The sequence below is a fragment of the Canis lupus genome, chromosome 24 (assembly GCF_011100685.1).
Source record: "Canis lupus familiaris isolate Mischka breed German Shepherd chromosome 24, alternate assembly UU_Cfam_GSD_1.0, whole genome shotgun sequence".
Classification (NCBI taxonomy): Eukaryota; Metazoa; Chordata; class Mammalia; order Carnivora; family Canidae; genus Canis; species Canis lupus.
The window spans coordinates 30,196,794-30,216,488 of NC_049245.1; the positions used below are offsets into that span (position 1 = coordinate 30,196,794).

General features: G+C 43.4%; 1 long non-coding RNA gene across 2 annotated transcripts in view; it reads right to left on the reverse strand.

The window, feature by feature from the left end:
• LOC106557658 overlaps window positions 1–19,695 on the reverse strand; it is a 53,656-nt gene that overhangs the window by 15,542 nt on the left and 18,419 nt on the right. The gene's annotated exons all lie outside the window — the stretch shown is intronic.

A 19,695-nucleotide genomic window follows, 5' to 3' on the forward strand; every position in this document is an offset into this window, starting at 1 on the left:
CAGACACTAGAGCAGCCTGCAATATGAGAGAAATACAGGGAAGGGGCAGGGAGCAGAAGCAATGAGGCAGCAGAGACACCAAGCAGAAGAGACCATGGGGCAGGCAGGCAGGGGTGCCTTGGTGTGAAGCTATGACCCAGTGAGAGTAAATGCTTGGGAAGGGTAAATAAATACTCACCAGAGGGAGAAGCCATGAGATAGAAGTGGAGATAGAAAAGCATTAAGTCATAAGCCTGGTGAAGGGACAAAGTTGGGAAGCAAGGGTGCCCATTTCTCACGAAACCATGGGATATCTAGAAAGACAACAAGCATTTTCTGTTCATCCATAGCTGCTGGATTCCTCTCTCCCTGGCTCTGCCTCCAAGCAGAAGACATGGCAGTATGATGAGCCAAGGGCCAGGATACTAACTAAGCCACAGGGTGAAGGATGAATCTCCCTTCTTTCTGATTAGCAATTGTTTTATGTTCTCCCTCTCTTCCTGTGTGCTTGAGAAGGGAAATTGCTTCGGTTTGTTCCCACTAAGGATCTGTGTTTCCAGCATATCAAGGAAAACCTGTAGTGGGTGGATAAGTCAAGATGAGCTGTGGAACTTAGGATCTCTATCCTGCGCAGTATATTTGTCCTTGGGCTTGCCATTTTGCACCAGTGGAGTGGGGAATGAGTATGGGCCCCATGATGGGGATAGGATAAAAAAGATACTAAAATATTTGAGGTTTCTGGTCTCTAACAATAGGTGCCCAGTGATCCTAAAGAAAAAAGGATTTACTGGAAGAATATCAAGTAGCTCATAGAACTAATAGGAAGACTGGAAAACTGGCCTCAGAAAAGTCAGCTAAGGAAGCCTGGGTGGCTTAGTAGTTGAGTGTCTGCCTTCAGCTCAGGTCATGATCCCAGGGTGCAGGGATCAAGTCCTGTGTCAGACTCCCCACAGGGAGCCTGCTTCTCCCTCTGCCTATGTCTCTGCCTCTCTCTCTCTTTCTCTCATGAATAAATAAAATCTTTAAAAAAAAAAAAAAGAAAGAAAAAAGAAAGAAAATCTAGCTAAGATCCTACTACAGGGACCATCCAATTAGGTCATTGCTTTTGCCCCTGGACACATGCCTCTAACATACAGGCTCTGGTTTCCTCCAAATAGAATGCACACTCAGATGCAGAGCAACCAAAAATGGCACATGTTGTCTTTTGAGGTCAGTTAGGTCTCCCTTGAGCCCAGGTCAAAGAAATCCTTCACATTTGTCAACTGAGCACGAGAGGCCAGAACCCCAGAGAAAGAAAATGTGCATTTGTCTGGCTAGGTTCTCTGCTCACATATTTCTTTCTAAGTCCCTGGGAGAAGGAATGAGCAAGAGTTGTGGTAGGATAGGCTTCAGGTCTCGGGGAATCCTGGGCATCCTCCGAATTCCATCATCCCCAACATGACTTAACACATCACAGTTGGCAAACCTGGCCAAGTGAGCACCAAGTTAAGACCTGAAGGGTGAGTAGTTGCTGGCCAGTCACAGAGATGGGGGAAGAAGGTTCTGGTATATACAAAGGCTTGGTGCATTTAAGTAACTGAAATTGATTCCACATGTCTGGGAAGACAGGCAAAGGAGACTGTGGGGTGAGATTTGCTAGACAGGAAGGAATAATAGAGAGTTTGGATTTTATACTGAAGGCAGCGGGATGCCATTGACATATTTTAAATCGAAGACAGACATGATGATATTCATGCTTCAGGAAAGACAAGTGATTTTTGTAAGAACAGTAGTTCCATGAGTAAGGATTTTGTTGTGCTTACCATTGTATCACCAGCTCCAAACACACAGGAGGTGGTGGGTAAACACTTGTGAAGTGAATGAAGGCATGACCATTCTGCGCAAGACCATTAGTCAGGAGGTGCCCATTAAATAATATTAAATATTAAATAATCTGTGGTGGTCTGAACTGTAATGATGGGCTGTGGGGGTGGAGAGAAGAGACCAGATTCATGGGATGTTTGGGAGATAGAATACATTAGCTGCTGCCGGGGGGTGGAGGGGGCAAGGTATCAAGGATGATGTCCTGGTTCCTTACACAGACAGATGAATAGCTGGGGGTACCACCACTCAAGACAGAAATGATGGGAGGTCTGGCACAGAGATGAACAAATTCGTCTGTCAACACATTGTTTTAGGCATCTTCAGAAGGTCCAGGTGGAGAATCCCACTGTGAAGTTCATTACAAGAGGTCTCCAAGGAAGCACATCTACCCCTAGAGAGACTACAGATGGAGATTGAAGAAATCTCTCCGGAGAGCAGTGCTAGGGTCTGTGCCAGCTAGGACACTTGAGCCCAGGATGCTGGGACCCTGGGAAGACCCTGGCCCTGTCTCTGCCCTTGACTCTGCCATTAAACATTTATGTGATAAACGTCGAGAGCTCACTCTGTGGCCATCCTGATGTCTTACCTTCCCTCTCCTAGTTCCCAGGCTCGTCACTTCCTTAGGACTGCAGGGAGGACAGCTCTGCTTTTAGGGAGACTGAGCCTAAATGCTGCCCCATACATCTTTCTCAGAATTATGTAAGCTAGTCCAGAACGCCGGAGCCTCAATTTTTAGATAGCACAGACTGATAAAACTGAGTGCTCACATCACATGCTTATATTACTTTTATAGTTAAAATTATAAAACTAACACAAATCACCTAACAAGATGTGGATACACACTCCAATGGCTCCTTACGTAAGGAAAAGAATCCTGTTTTGTTACTATACTACTGTCATGTCACTGTGCCACTCCTGTTTCTAGGGGTTCAGAAGTGAGGCCAGCCTGTCTGACAGCAGCCAGGAAATAAGCACGGAGGAGGCGGGGTGGGGCTTGGGGGTGGGGACTAGGGATTCGTGTTACTCAGTCGCCCGTGAAAATTGCCCTGTTCTCTGGCTTTTCCATGAAAGAGGATTTCAACCACCTCCTTTTTTTTTTTTTAAGTCTTTTTATTTTATTTTATTTTTAAGTAATCCCTACACCCAACATAGAGCTCAAACTCACTACCCAGAGATCAAGAGCCGCATACTCCACTGACTGAGCCAGCCAGTCATCCCTCAACAACCTCCATTCTGACCTCGAACTTTCTAATTGATGAAGTGTCTTCTTTCCAGCTTATCAATTAGCTTGGGCAAAAGACCCTATAGGTAAAGCATCCCCTGATGGGAACTGAAACTACCCACTTCAGCAAGAAGGACTGACCAGAGCCAGCAACACTCTGCGGGACTGACCCCAAGACAATGATGGGCCTGACCTTCACTGCCCACCTGCACGTACCCACCAACCTTTGTCCCACATTTTCCTTACATAAACCTGGAAGTATTTTCGGCACTTTGCAGTCTTTGAGACATTAGTCTACTGTCTTCAGTGACAGTGACTCACTGAAATTCCTTTCTTGTTTCACTACCACTCATTTCTCTGCCTTCGGATTTTGTCAGCAAGTAGTTGAACGTGGTCTGTTTGGAAACCCCAGAGGCACGTGCTTTTCCACCCTTGTGCGTAGGGCCTGAATGTGTGGGGATGCTGGGCCAAAGAAAGTGCCATTAACATGAACAGTAAAGAAAGGAACAACTTCATAGATTATATTGAGAACATGGTTGAGATACAGAGATTTTTCTAGAAGAGAAGAATTTCCTGTTTTGTTTTGTATGATAACTCAATAGGGAATCAAAACAGTGCATATGTTTTGAAATGTACATACTTATTAAGTGCTATTTAAATGCTAAATTCTTTTAGTCTGAAAAGTAAAATGGTACTCTAACAAATGTAATATAAGTAATGAAGCATGTCCTGTCCATGATCTGTTTGCTCTCAAGTGCATCCTACCCTTCCCCTGCTTTGCTCTGTGTCACAGCAGACTGACCCCACAGGCTCATCTGTCAGCTGAGTTACAGCTAGGTTGAGCATGGGAGGCACTGGCAAAACCCAGGAGAACAGGAAAAGGACATCTGGGGGACAGTGGGGGATGGAGGAAGGGCCATCCCTGCAGAATCCGGTAGGGTTCTTTGGTAGCAAGCAACAGATAGAGACTTGGGTTATTTTAAGTATAAATGGGATTTATTGGAAGACTACAGGAAAAGTCAGAGAACTGTTAAAAAAAAAAAAAAAGCTAAATAGTCAGCTTTTGGAAAGATCCATAGCTCTAAGATCTAGGGAATAGGAATCAGCAGTCTCTTTAGGAAGCTTGTTTGGAGTAGCTATAGTACACAGTAATCACTTTTGTCCTTGGATCATTCTGCACAAGACTCAAAATCTAGGAGAGGAGAGAAAGGGTCCAATTGGCTCAGCATGAGTTAAGTGTTCATCATTGCCCTGGGGGTAATGCAGGCAGAGAAGGTTTTCCCCATGAAGTGAGAGCAGGTGGGGAGAGCTGTGTTATTTGCACCCTGGGCCCACAGTAAAAATAAGAAGTAGGGCATGAAAAAGTGGCCCCAAAAGGGAGCAAGAGGATCTTCCTCTCTAGCCAAGAAACCCACCATGAACCAAAATGGAGGCCAATCTGAGAATGAAGTGGCTGCAGCTGGAGACACTGGCTGGGGGATAGATGATGTGTTTGGACTTGCTTCTTCCTTTGAGCCAAAGGCAGCTGCCTGCTTCCATGTAACTTGGGGCCTGTCAAGGGAATCCTCAAGCCAATCAGTTCTGGAGTGGATGAGATGGGGTGGGTGGAGCAGATTCTTAGACAGGAGGGCAAAGCATAGAGCAGGGATAGGCCTACTTACTCTACTCCTAGGGTGTGTTGGAACAGTTTATGTTTGTACTCAGAGCTCATTAGCACAGGGTTGTTTAGCATGTAGTAGCATTGTGGCTGGAAGCCAAGCTCTGAAGAAGCACCCAAGGACCCTGGTTAATAGAAAAATCATAACTTCACTTTTCAGGTGGAATCAATGGGCGAAGGCACAGGTTCATGAAAGGGACTGTGAAGGATTTACTGGGATCAAGAGGGTAGCAAGGATATCAGCTTGGTCTAAGCTGTGTCCATACATGGAGTGAAGACACACCTGGTTATACCTCTACAGACCTGCTAGGCTTGTCAACCAGACATCTACTCCGCATGAGGCTATGAGGGGCCACCTGGGAGAAAACTCACCCTAAATAAAGAGGGAACCAGAGAAGATGACCTAATGAATGAAGCCCTTGTCCTAGGCAATTTGGAGATCAGACAGGAGATTGATGTCCAGTGAATAAATATCTGAATCTTCAGATAGGGTGAGGAGAGAGAGAAATTCTGAGCTCTGGAAAGTGAAAACATAAATGGGAAGCCTAGAAAAATTGCTGCACTAGAAACCTCGTAAAGCCCTTCCCTCCTGCACAGCATAGCTGTTGGGCTTCGATCAATTCCCATGGCACGATGCTCCTGCTACCCCAGTGCATCTCAGCATCAGTGGTAGTGTCTGGAGGAAGCCATGTAACTGTACCCATTAGAGGGTAGCTAGAGCCAAAGAATCTACTTGGAGATAACTCAAGGTCACCTTCCAGGCTTGTAAACAATGTGAGACATCCCTGAGCCCCTGAATGATCTACTGTGAAATTCTTGCCTGGAAGTGGGAGTTTTGTGTTTGAAGCTAGGGGCAAGAGCCATCAAAATATTAGTTATTGGATGAAGAACATTCATCCAATAGCAGAGAGGGTGGTAAGGAATTTAGACAAAAATAGCCTGAGTGACTACATCTTCCAGGACTGGCGCAATTGCTAGCACTTAAAAAATGTCAAGCCATCTTCACCTGGGTGGTGAATATGTAGTGGCTGGTACAGGCATTCATGGTAAAGAAGTCCTGTTTCTGGGATCCCTGGGTGGCGCAGCGGTTTGGTGCCTGCCTTTGGCCCAGGGCGCGATCCTGGAGACCCGGGATCGAATCCCATGTCGGGCTCCCGGTGCATGGAGCCTGCTTCTCCCTCTGCCTGTGTCTCTGCCTCTCTCTCTCTCTCACTGTGTGCCTATCATTAAAAAAAAAAAAAAAAAAAAAAAAAAAAAAAAAAAAAAAAGAAGTCCTGTTTCTCTCGAAGGCTGAGTACCAGTTCAACCCTAGGAGCAGGCTGGCCTACTATCTCCTTCCTTTTCTCCCTCACTCCCTCCAGCCCCTCTCTCTCTTCTGCCCCAGGTCTCTGTCTCTCTCTCCCTCTTCAATCTTTTCCTCCTGATTTCCTACCTTGTAGCAGCTACTTTCACAAAAGCTGACGGCTTATGCCTTCCAGGAGGGGAAGTTCAGGAACTGCAACAGTTGGGTTTTTGCTTTTTGGTGTTTTTTTTTTTTTTTTTTTTTTTTGCTTTTGTTTTTTGTTTTAAAGCTGAGCAGCAGGATCACAGAACCTGCAGGTTTGCAGCCTGCTCTGCAGGACAAAGAGAGCAGAGAGAGATGAAAGCCTCGCCGACCAGAAGAAAGGAAACTCAAAGGAAGCTCATTGAAAAGGGGGAGGAGACTTTGCTTAAGCCATTGGGGTGGGAGCAGGGCACTGCCCCAAGCCTATGCTGCTGTTTCCATTGTCCAGATGGTGTCATTTGCCCTGCAAAACAAGTAACAGATATGATTTGGATGCTCAGAAAGAAATATGTGAGTGAGTCGTGCTGGAAATGATGCCTGCGGCCACTACACTCAAACAGAAGAGATGGAACCATACTTGAAAGCAACTGCCCTGTCATTGGGGCCTCCAATTCATTTGAATACTTTGTTTACATTGTTACCAGCTATATTTGCACAACTAGAACTTCCACCTGCCTGTAATTTACTTAGGACACATACTGTATTTACATGGTATAGACCAGAGTGGGAAAACTGGTCATACCAGTTTGGGGGCTGGAAGGAGTGGAAACTCAAATGGAATATTCATCTTGGTTTCCCCAGACCCACTGCCCTTGCCACAGGTGCTAGCATATAGTAAATACAACGTAATAATAATAATAATAACAATAATAACAATAATTTCTGAGGGAATGGCTATATCCTAGGCACTATTCTAGAGTTCACAACACTCAAGTGAAGTATGTGCCTTTTTTTTTTTTTTTAAGATTTAGTTATTGGAGAGAGAGAGAGAGAGAGATAGCATGAGTGCAGGTGGGAGGGCCAGAGGGAGAGGAGGAGAGAGAATCCCAAGCAGACTTCACAGAGCACAGAGCCTGACTCAAGGCTCCAACCCAGGATCCTGAAATCATGACCTGAGCTGAAACTAAGAGTCAGACAGTTAACTGACTATGCCACCCCGGCACCTCAACTATGTACTATTATTATCTCTATTTTACAGATGAGGAAACAGACAGTTTCTGTAACTTACCCATGGTTAAGCAGCTAGTATGTTCAAGAGCCAAGATACTGAAGCCCACATTCCAACCTACCCAGTCTGGATGCACGTGTGTTAATGCCAGTTATTAATCAACTTCAAGATTTCTGGTTCAAGATGGCGATTTTAACAAGTGGAGTGGATTACCAACCTTCTTTCCCAAAACACAAGTAAAATAATAAGTGTAGGAATTTTGAAAAGATTGATTGATTGATTGATTGATTGATTTATCTATAAAAATAAAGAGGGTAGGAGAGAAGACAATACTCCCAAGCAGCAATAAAATTTTAGAAGCTGGAAATCAGATGAATATATGCTGGCTGGCTTAGGAGACCCAGAACTGTCGTGGGAAAAGCCAAGAAACAGCAACCTGTCTTCACAGCAGAAACTCCCAAAGCTCAGGGTTTGGAGGCACCCCTAGATGGGGCTGAAACAGGAAGGTTGGTTTAAAATCTAAGAAGAAGACACCTGGTTCTCTACAACCCCAGCTGAAAATTGAAGGTTTATTTTCCTGATAAGGTTAAAGAGGGCTCTGGATCTGGGGATGCCAGGTATAGTTAAGGGTAGGTATCTTCTCTGCTGAAAGCAGGGGAATTAGATATAAATTTGCATACTAAGTGTTGAAACTCCCACCCTTTTCTTCCCTCATAGCAGCTAGAGTGCTGGTTGCCAGGATCATATCCTCCAATCAAAGGGGACAATCCTTCTCTCTGGGGAATCTTACCAGTTTAAGAAGAATGATATAACAAAGAGACCCTGGGGGGATCTCTTTACAATGATGTTCACAAACCACACTCCAAACCCAGTACAAAGAGCTCCTAACTGGTGCTTTTTAGTACTCTCTCTCTCTCTCTTTTTTTTTTAAGTAGGCTCCATGCCTAGTGTGGCACCTAATGTGGGGCTTGAACTCATGACCCTGAGATCAACATGTGAGTTGAGATCAAGAGTCAGATGCTTAACTAACTGAGCCACCCAGGCACTCCTTACTGCTTTACTCTTAAATGTGATCAGGCAACCTAAACTTCTACACCTAAAACTAATCAAACCATCTGCTAAATGTCCCCAAACATTTGAGGAAAGCCTCCACTGTGAAAGAGAGAGACACAAACTGCTTACCTAATGGGTGCAATTTGAAGGAATTTGAGACAATACATAGAAAAGACAAGATTGGATACTGCCCCCGTGGAAAAAGGACAGGGGTGTTTTAAAATAGGAATCAAGTAGATCAAAAAGAGTTCTTGGAAATTAATACAGCTTTAATTGAAAGGATGGAATAATTTTCCTTGGATATTTAGAGGACGTTGTATGGTTTTCTCTTACTTTGGAACCTGATGCCATTATGATTTTTGATATTTTCTATGCAAATTGGCTTCACTGTCTGGAAGCTTTTAGGATCTTCTCTTTGTCATCAGTAATCTGATACTTTCTGAAGATGTGACTTAGGGAGAAATATTTTTGGTGTTTGTTTTGACCCTTCTTTAGAATCTTTGAAGCTGGAAACTCATGCCTATCTTTTCCAGGATATTTCAGTTATTTTCAATATATTCTTATTATTTCTTTGATAATTTTCTTCCATTTGTACTCTCTGTTCTTTATTTTTGGAATTCCTATTTTTCAATTGTTGCATCTTCAATTAGTGCTCAAATTCTCTGATATTTTATCTCTTATCATCCATCTCTCTGTCTTTCTGTCCTTCAGAAAGATTTCCTCATTTCCTCATCTCATTTCTGAGCCAGTCCTGGGGAGAGAGCTCCAAGAAGTCTGGACTAGAGAATACAGGGAAGCAAGCCCTCCAGGGAGACTGTGATATCCCCTGATATGGCATCTACTGTCCTGCAGTGTTTGAGCTACAGGTGTGGGGAGGTGGTATTGGGGAAAACCTTCTCTGGTTCTCTTGTTGCTGTAGTACTGGGACCCTACTGCAACCCTCTTGTCCTGCACCTCCTCACCTTTCCCGTCTTCCAATTCAAATCCAAATTCTATCTTTACAATAGAATCTATGGACAGAAGTGAGAGGATTGGTGATATAGATTGTCTTCTGAACTCTGATGTATTAATATCTTTCTTTAAAAGCCTCTCTTAATACTGGCCACCCCCAAGAACTGGATTCCATGAATGCCCAGTGAGTCACCAAGACTCCAGTTTGGATACTCCCTTCTAAGAGCCAGTGTCTGGGTAAAAGGTAAGGATCAACCTCATCATCCCCTATAACAGTTAAGGACTCACAACTTGTCAGGAACATGGGACAGTAAGATTTTTGTTAGGCCTCAGGTAACACACCATTGCCTAGGCCTTGCTGCGTCCTGGGATGCCAGAGGACTTGTTTCCTTAGCAACGATAATCATGTGACAGGAACACACAGAGATCCTGGAGATGTTGCTTAGCAACTATGCTGCACCTGCTGGGGCTCTGGGCCGGCAGATTGGGCCAGGGAGCCTGGCTTTGAACTTGGAAACTCCTATCAGAGCTGGCAAAATGAGGAAGACCTAATTGGGCAGGTCCAGTTTGGACCATGGGCTTTTGCAGGGATGACAGAAGCACAGATGGAGAAGCTAAGACATATGGAACTGGCTTTCCCAGAGAAATGGGATGTGGGAGGTAATGGCAAATGTAGGAAGAGCAGGACTGGATGGGAAAAATGACTGTGGGGATCAGTTATCTGACTGTCCCACATGGAGAAAACTCTTACATCTTAGAGGATGGGTCTCCAGAACCCTGAGGAGAGATGTTCCTGGCTCAGGACCCAGCTCCACAAGGCTTATCAGGGACTTGAATCAAGCCACAGCACCTGGTCCCTAAGAGTCAGTCCAAGGAAAATTCCCCTCTGCAAGAAAGCAGAGCTCTTCACAAAGGGTAGACATTGGTAGTGGTCATTGGTACAATGAACCAGTCTCAGGGATGTAACTATGCAACCAGGGGCCATGGGGAGCTGTCCATGGTTTGGGGTAGCCTCCCTACCAACTCTCTCTGACCCGCTACCAGGGCCTGGTTGACTGGGAGGGGAATAGTAGGGACAAACGGCTCAGATTTTAATATAGCTTCCTCACTCAAGAGCAAGGAACTCAACTTGGTGTTTCAGTTTCTCTATCTGTATAACAGGAATGATAAGAATGACCACTTCATGGATCATCATAAGGATTAACAGAGTCACCAACTCAGTAAAAGTGATCATTACAGTTCTTGGTTTATAGTAAGTGCTCAGTAAAACTATCATCATCAACATCCCCACCCCAATTCTGACCCTTCAGCAACTGACGCTGGAGGCAGACTCTCTGGCCAGGTCTTCTCCATTCTCCCCTGATGCCTCCCAGAGCACATGGTGGCACATAGTGGCAAGAATTCTAGGACCTACTGCTTTTACAACTGGAATGTCCCTTCCCTTGAGGAGCTTGCTGAAGGTTTGATATCCCTGACCAATTAATTGACTTAGTTTAGAGAACCAAGTGCTTGTCTGACCCTTACTGTCCCAAATACTCCAACTCTTCACCATGGTGCTGCTCAGAAAAATTGCACGTGTGGCATGTTGCTTTAAGAAATGGTGAGGGCGTGGATTTAAGAGTTGAGCTCAAATTCCAGTTTCTGCCACATCCTAACCATGAGATCCTGAACAAGCTACATTGTGTCTCTGAACCTCAGTTTTCTCATCTGTAACACAGGAAAGTCATTGTACCCAACCACCGTGGTATGAGATATGCCTGGCTCTTGACGAATGTTAGCAGTATTAGCCCGAGTTGATAGCCAGAGATGAAAACTAAGATTTCTCTCTCTTTCTCTCTCCCTCTGTGGCTTAACGTCTTTATAAGCTGTCTCCAAGTGAGGATGTGAGGACTGAGGGGTGACAGATCCCATGGGTGCCTCAAAGGGAGAGAGGACACAGAGCAGCTGGTGGTTGAAGGAATGCCCCCGTTTCTCCCCTGCAGTGATGCTGGCAGCTGCGTTGGCAGCTGGGCCCATGCCCCTGACTCTGCTGCTCCCTGGTGCTGAGGGAATCCCAGCCAGCCTGCTCTCAGCACACTTTCCCCTGCCCTCCACTCCAGCCAGCCCGAAGCCCCTCTCCTGACCTCCCTCTGAGCCACAGCAGAGAGAGACTCTTGCCTGTGCTTCCTCCTTTCTCAGCTGAGTTTGTTCCCCAGATGACCCTACAGCTGCGTCTTTCTAAAATTAGCTGGATCCTGCACTTGACTCTGATAATTAATTACCCAAATGGAGAAAATTGAATAGTTAACTGGTTCACAGGAAGATAATTAGCTTTTCTGAGCCCCTGTTACAGGCAAATAAAGAGGAGGATTGTTTCTCAATTGCCTTCATTAAAGGGAGTCCCTCTCAACCAGGGGCCCTGCCCCAGAGGCCCTCGGGGCCCTGTAGGGTTCCTTAGGGCTCCTGGTGCTTCATCCCCAAATAGAGAGGCAGCTGGTACAATGTAGTCAGCCTCTGGCTCCAAAAGGCTGGGGCTCAGGCCCCAGCTCCACCACTTGTTACCCATGTGACCTTGGACAGTTACACAACCTCTCTGAGCCTCACTCTCCTTATCTGGAAATGGGGATGACGGTGTGTACCCCATAAGGGTATTATAAGCATTAAATAATGTAATGTAAGTCAATTTGGTTCTTTGCTCATAGATGGGTATTTTTGCCGATAAAATTCTTCATGGATTCATTGTTCACTGATGAAGCACGCATTGACTGAGAGCTGTTTTACCACATCATCATTATTGCTCCCACCACGGTACCACACCCCTCCATCATGGAAACACAGCAGATTCTGTTAGCCAGTGACACACACAGAAACCAAGGGAACATTAAGTCAAGATTAAATCAAGCATTATATGCTGACTGATGCAGGCCTGTTCAACTTGTCCCTGTACTTCGGATACTGGCTCTGCCTTTTGGTCCCAGGCTCCCTGGGTCACCATGTGGCCACCTGTCTTCCAGTAGCAAGTCCCCACCAATCCTCTCCTTTTTTTTTTTTTTTTTTTAAGATTTTATTTTTGTGACAGAGAGAGCATGCCAGCACACAAGCAGGGGGAGCAGGAAAGCGAGAAGCAGGTGTCCTACTAAGCAGGGATCTCAATGCAGGGCTGGATCCCAGAACCCTGGGATCATGACCTGAGTTGAAGGCAGACACTTCACCAACTGAACCACCCAGGCGTCCCACCCACCAATCCTCATCCCCATCTACCTGGCCACAGCTCCTCACCCTTTCAAAGTTGTATTTCCTTCTCTCAAGCACAACCCCCTCTAGTGATTATCTCTGACACATCTAATACATACAGATAGAGACATAGGATTCAAGAGCCTGGAGCCAGACTGCCCGAGTTGAATTCAGCTCAATAATCTACTGTATTACTTGCCTGTGTGTGGGTTTCCTCATTATGAAAAGGAGGTATGATAATAGTAGTGCCTACTGTTGGGGCACCTGGGTGCAGTCCGTTGAATATATGGCTCTTGGTTTCGGCTCCAGTCATGATATCAGGGTCGTGAGATCGAGCCCCATGTGGGGCTCTGCACTGAGTGCGGTGTCTGGTGGGGTTTCTCTCTTCCTCTCCCTCTCCCTCACACTTGCACTTTCTCTTTTCCTCTCATGAATAAATAAATTTTTTTTAAAAAGTAGTATCTACTGCATGGCATTACTATGCCTAAGTATATATGAAGTGTTTAGAGCAGAGCTTGGGCCTTGTAAGTGCTCTCTCTCTATGCTTATTTTCCAATTCTGATGTTGGGTTAGGGCAAGGAAAGGGCTACTGACAGAATGGAGAGAGGCAGGGCCTTTCACCTGTCTCAGAGACAATTGGACCATCTCCAATGGGAAGATTAACTTCTGGACATCATTTCTCACACCATCTTTTATTTTTTTTCTTTTTCTTTTTTTTTTTCTCACACCATCTTAGGTAACTAAGTTGCATTGTCTCATTTCTATTTAAATCCCCCAAATTCCTCCTCTGGACTCACTCTCAGCTAGCTTTCCTTTTTGTTACACTGAGAAAATACAGGTGATTGGAAAGGACCTCCAACAAGCTCCCCACCACATTTCTTCCTTACCAGGACTCTGTCCATATATTCTGCTTTCTTCACTGTTCCTACAGATGAACTGCTTGGATTCTTTTCCAAGGCCAACCTTCAGCTTATGGCTAGATCTCATCCTTTCTTGCTTCCTCAAGGACATCACTCCAGCAATTTGCCCTTTCCTGCATCATCAATTTTTTCTCTCCCCTGGAACATTCCCATCAGCATAAAACATGCTTTTATTTCTTCACCATGAAAAACAAAGCAAACTTCTTTGATCTCACAACCCTCTAGCTATCACCTTTTTGCTTTGATTCCCTTTTCAGCAAAACTGACTGAAAGAAGTTGTTAGCAATTGCTATCTCTGATTCTTCTCCTCGCATTCTCTCTTGCATCTATTCTTATCAGGTTTTCACACTCATGACTGGATTATCATGATTACCAATTGCTTCCATATTGCTAAATCCAATGGTCAATGCTCAGTTGTTATCTTCCTTGGCCACACAGTAGAGAGTACTCTACCTTGCCATTCACCAAATCTCTCCTTTCCTCCTTTTGGGCACTTGATTTCTTAATCTGTAGTTAGATGTGGCCATATGATGGGTTCTGGCCAATGGAATGTGGGTGGAAGGGATATATGTGCCTCCCAAGCCCTGAGTTACAGAAACATTCCATGCTGGATATCTGTTCCTCCAAATCCACTCTTCACCTTTTCCCACCCTGGTCTGTGCCTTAAGAGCCTGGCCACTAGGGATTTTAGTAATGAGCCTTCTCATTTCTGGATGGCTTGAGTCATTGGGAAGTACCTGCAGGAGATTGGAGGCAGGAAGGAAGAAGGTCAGGCAATTTGTTCCCCTGGATTGGTCCCTGTATGCTTGTTTTTAGTTGGCTATCTGCCTCTACCAAAGCTTCAGTCAGGCATCTCTACCACATAGTTCTTTGTCTCTCTTGAGTCCACTAATCATTGCTTTCTCTTATCTCTTCAAGTCTAAGATGGTAACAGCTACTACGATCAACCATCTCATGGTCATGGAAATCCTTTCACAGTTTTCCTGCCCCTGCTCCTACCTTTATAGATAATCTTTTAATCAAATGCTTCTAAAATTACGCAGCTTGAGTGTGCTATTTCTTGCCAGACTCTTACCATTATACTTTCTGTGTACTATTCTAATCTCCCACCAACATTTACTGGCTGGACATTGATACCTTGAGTGCCCTTGAAAGCCACAAGTTGAAGATAATTCAGCCTCTGTCAACATGGACTCTGAATATTTTTATGGAGCAAAGAGCTTCTTCTCCCCTCCTTTTATCATTCTTCTCTGCTGCTGAATATACTGTACGTGAGTGAGAAATACACTTATATTGCTCATGCCACTGAGATATGGGGATGTCTTTAATGTCTCTATTATGGCAGCCAGTTCTACTGGGGCTAATACAACTTATCTGCAGCATTTGGCAATTGATGTGTTCCTAGAAATACTTTCTTTAAATTTATTTTTTTTAATTTTTATTTATTTATGATAGTCACAGAGAGAGAGGGAGAGAGAGAGAGAGAGAGAGGCAGAGACATAGGCAGAGGGAGAAGCAGGCTCCATGCGTCGGGAGCCCGATGTGGGACTTGATCCCGGGTCTCCAGGATTGCGCCCTGGGCCAAAGGCAGGCGCCAAACCGCTGCACCACCCAGGGATCCCCTAGAAATACTTTCTGTGCTTAGCTTCCATGACACTGCATTTTTAAAGTTTTCCTTCTACTTCAATGAATGTTCCTTCTTAGTTTCCTTTATTGGTTCTCCCTCATCTTCCCATCTAAATGTTGGGTTTCCTACCTAAATGTTGGAAGGAAAACAGTCCTGCCTCATCACTGTCACCATATTACTACTGAATCCTAGTCTTGAACTGGTTTGATTGTAAAGTCTTTTTTATTTTATTTTATTTTATTTTATTTTATTTTATTTTATTTATTCATGAGAGACACACAGAGAGAGGCAGAGACATAGGTAGAGAGAGAAGCAGGTTTCCTGCAGGCAGCTCGTTGGGGGACTCAGTCCCGATAACGCTCTAAGCCAAAGGCAGACACTCAACCACTGAGCCACCCTGGCGTCCAGATTGTAAAGTTTTCTAAGAACAACTCTTCCCCAGGCACCATACAAATCTTCCTGATTTTCTGTTTTCCCGCTTTATTTCCACTTACTTCCTGGTGACCTCATCCAGTTTCATGGCTTTGAACACTCCCAGATTTATATATCCAATCCAGGCTTCCCCCCAAATCTCTGGGCTTATATGCCCAACTACCTGCTTGATGTCCTTTTTGATGTCTAATAGCATCTCAAATATAACATGGAATTAAACTCTAGACCTCTTCAAAACTTGCTCATTGTATCACTTCCTTCATGTCAATAAATAGCAACTTCTTGCTTCCGATTGCTTAGACTAAACACCTTGGAGTCATCCTGATCCATCTCTCTCTTTCACCTTGCATCCAATTTGTCAGCAAGTCCCATCAGCCCTAATTCCAAACATATTCAGAACCTGACCAAGTCTTACTACCTCTACAATCTTGGCCTCAGGAGGGACCAGACTTTGAGGAGGAGGGGAGAAAGATATGGAAGGAAAACAGTTCTGCCATATTACTGTCACCATTATAATTACTGAATTCTAGTCTTGAACTGGTTGGATTGTGAAGTCTTCTAAGAAGAACTTTTCGCCAAATCCATCCAAATCTTCCGGATTCCTTTCTCAGACACAGATTTACAGACCAGATGGTTTCCAGAGAACTCACCCTATTATCCCAACAGAATGAGGACATCAGGGCCTTCTGTAGGGAACATGCAGCAGAGGAATGGGATAAGCACCATCACCAGCTTTTAGCACCATTTAAACTGGTTCCAGGGTGGGAGAATAAACAATTCTGAGGAAATCTGCACCCAAAAGCTCAAAGGATGCTCACTGGATCTTCATCAGGTTCTGTTTTCCTAAAGCAGAAACCATCTTTCTCCCTAGGAGTCCCAAGAATAGGTCAATCCCCAGATAAAAATTCTACCCAACTAAGGAATGGATGTTGAGCCCTTGGGCACTCACCTGGGAAGGCTAGAAACCATAGAAGCTGGGACAGTGCTTTACTGATCCCAAAAATGTACTTTAAGCAGAAGAATGACATGATTAGATTTGTAATCTCAAGAAGATTCATCTGAAAAACAAAACCAAAACCAAAAGCAAAACAAAGGGATTACCTTGGAAGCTGGTGTGACAGACAGAGGAGTGATAAGAATGAGACCAGGAGGTTGCCACAGGAACCCACATGTTAAGAGGGGGTAGGAAAGGTGATCCAGGAAAAGGCAATGCAAATAAGGATGGAGAGGAATGGGTGAATTCAGGAAATAGTACTCTCTTTCTTTAGAAAGAATGACTCAGGGACACCTGGGTGGCTCAGTGGTTGAGCCATCACTGCCTTCCACTCAGGGCTTGATCCCAGGGTCCCAGGATGGAGTCCCACATTGGGGACTTCCCCTGAGGGGAACCTACTTCTCCCTCTGTCCGTGTTTCTGCCTCTCTCTCTGTGTCTCTCATGAATAAATAAGAATTAAGAATCTTAAAAAAAAATTAGAAAGAATGACCTTTCTAAAAAAGCAACTCTAATGGTATGATTCTTTAGTTTAAATTCTTCCTTAGCTACCTATGGTAGCTAAGTTTAAGTTTAAGTACAAAGTCCTTAACATGACTATTGCTCAGCTCTCAGCTCTCCATGTGTACCAAGAGCTCCACTACCCTGAAATGTTTTCAGGGTCTCATAAACACTAGGAGAGCTCAGTGCCGTAAATGTTTGTACAAAACGTTCCTTGAGGTCTTCCAAAATTTTTGTCCTGTGGCTTCTGCTCTTTCCACTAAAATACTATCACTAAGTTCATCAGTGAACTTATTGTTAAATCTAAAATGCACTTTTGAATTCCTATCTTATTTGATCTTAGCAGAACTCAACATTTGGCTACTTTCTCCTTCTTGAAATACATATATGTTTTTCCTTTTTATAGTATGTTCCCAGCCCTATTTTGGATGCTAGAGATGGAGTGGCAGGCAAATCAAGTATTATTCTTGCCCTCCGGTAAGATGTGAAGTGGTCCAACCAAGGGTATAAGTATATAGGAGCACTAGCAATTGAAGGAAAGGAATACAAAATCCATGAAATGGGGTGCCTGGGTGGCTCAATTGGTTAAATGTCTGCCTTCTGCTTGGGTCATGATCCCAGGGTCCTGGGATTAAGCCCCACATTGGGGCTTCTCCCTCTGCCTGCTGTTCCCCCTGCTTGGGGTTGCTTTCTCTCTCTGTCAAATAAGTAAATAAAATCTTAAGAAACAAACAAACCACAAAACTTGGTCTTTATTATTTATCCTGGTCTTGGTGGTCCTAGAAAGTGCCAAAAAAGAAAATGAAATAACTTACTAAGCATTGGAAATAAAATTTTTCTCTAATGCTATTATTTAACATGAAAATATGAGAGGTTCCAGTAAAAAATATAATTATATGAATAAGATAATTTGAGAAGGTGTCTTGTTATAAGATATACAAAAAATCATAGCATTTTTCTATTTTACCAATAAATACCTAAAAATGGAAATATGAAAATGTTTTATTTATAATAGCTCCAAAAACTAAAAAATATTTAAGAATAAATTTAACAAGAAAGGCTTTGGAAAAGCTAAATAAAAAAAAACTATAAAGTTTATTGAAAGATATAAAAGAACTAACCCAATAAAAAGCTTTACCATGTTCTTGGATGGAAAGGCTTAATACAAAAATTCTAATTTTCTCTAAATTTATATATCAATTTATTATAATTCCATTCTTAATCCCATAAAGTTTTGTTTAAACTGGATAAAGTGATCTTGTCTGAAAACTATGAAAAGAAGGGACAGGAGTCTTACATTACCGGATATTGATTATAGTCCAAGAAGAGCAAACTGAGGTAACAATATTTTATATCCTCCAGACTGCTAAAAATTAAAAAAGAACTATTGCCTGTAGGGATATTGAGAAATGGTGCTCTCATACACTGCTGATGGAAATGTAAGTGTTTTAGTCTTTTTGGAAAGTAATCTATTGACATCTGTTAAAATTTAAAATGCATACCCCTTCATCCAGTTGGCTTAGGTATTTAGGCAAATCAAGTATTATTCTTGCCCTCCATTAAGATGTGAAGTGGTCCAACCAAGGGTAGAAGTATATAGGATTCTGTCCCTTAGAAAAAGGAGCATCAGAAGACAAGAACCTATGTTTATTACATTGTTAAGAGTGGGGGGAAAATCAGAAACAAAGCAGGTGCCCAATAGTGAGAAGATGAGGGAATAAATTTTGGTACTTTTTTGAAGCCATCAAAAAATGCATTAAAAGGGCATCTGAGTGATGCAGTTGGTTGGGTGTCCCTTGGTTTCTGCTCGGGTTGTGAGCTCGCGGTTGTGGGATTGAGCCCTGTGTCAGGCTCTGCACTGGGCACAGAATCTGCTTGAGATTCTCTTTCTTTCTTTCCTTGCCCCTCCCACTTGTGTTCTCTCTCTCTCAAAATAAATAAGTAAATCTTAAAAATATATATATATGTATTAGAGCTATACTAGTTGAAGTGGAGGAAATGTCACAAGGTTGTATAGACTCAGGAAAGCAAGATCAAGAAAGTTGTCTTCTCCCTCAAAACAATGACAGAAACCTACATAAAACTTGTGTGTGTGTCTTTATATAGGTCTTAATATAATTATATAAGCATGGGGAAAATATAATAGGGTGAGATTCATCTGTGAATGAGGAAAACCCCAAATAACAGTGGCTTAAATAAGATAGTCTGTTCTCGTTCATGTTAAGGTCCAGATGTAGGCAATCTGGAGCTGATGTGGCTTTTCACTTTCATGAAAACCTCTGGAAACCAGATTCTTTCCAGCTTTCTGCTGTGTTGTTATTAGACTGACCTTCATTCTCAAGGTCTAGCCTATACATCCTCATCCTCAGACATCATCATGTTCCAAGCAGCAGGGTAGAGAAAGGGGTTAGAAGGGAAATGATGCATGAATCCATTTTTAAAGAAAGGTTTCTGGGATGCAGCAACAAAACACTTTCATTGGTCAAAACTTAGTCACAGGAACATACTTTGCTGCAAGGGAGAATGGGAAATGTACTCTTTATTCTGTGGGGCTAAAAGCCCACCAAAAATTTCTTGGCTTCAAGTATACCTTCTTTTAGACAACTTTATTTTTTTTTTTATTTTTTATAACAAAGAGATTTCTATATTCTTTTTTTTTTTTTTTTTTTTTTTAGATTTTACTTGTTAATTCATAGACACAGAGAGAGAGAGGCAGAGACACAGGCAGAGGGAGAAGCAGGCTCCATGCAGGGAGCCTGATGTGGGACTCGATCCCGGGTCTCCAGGATCACA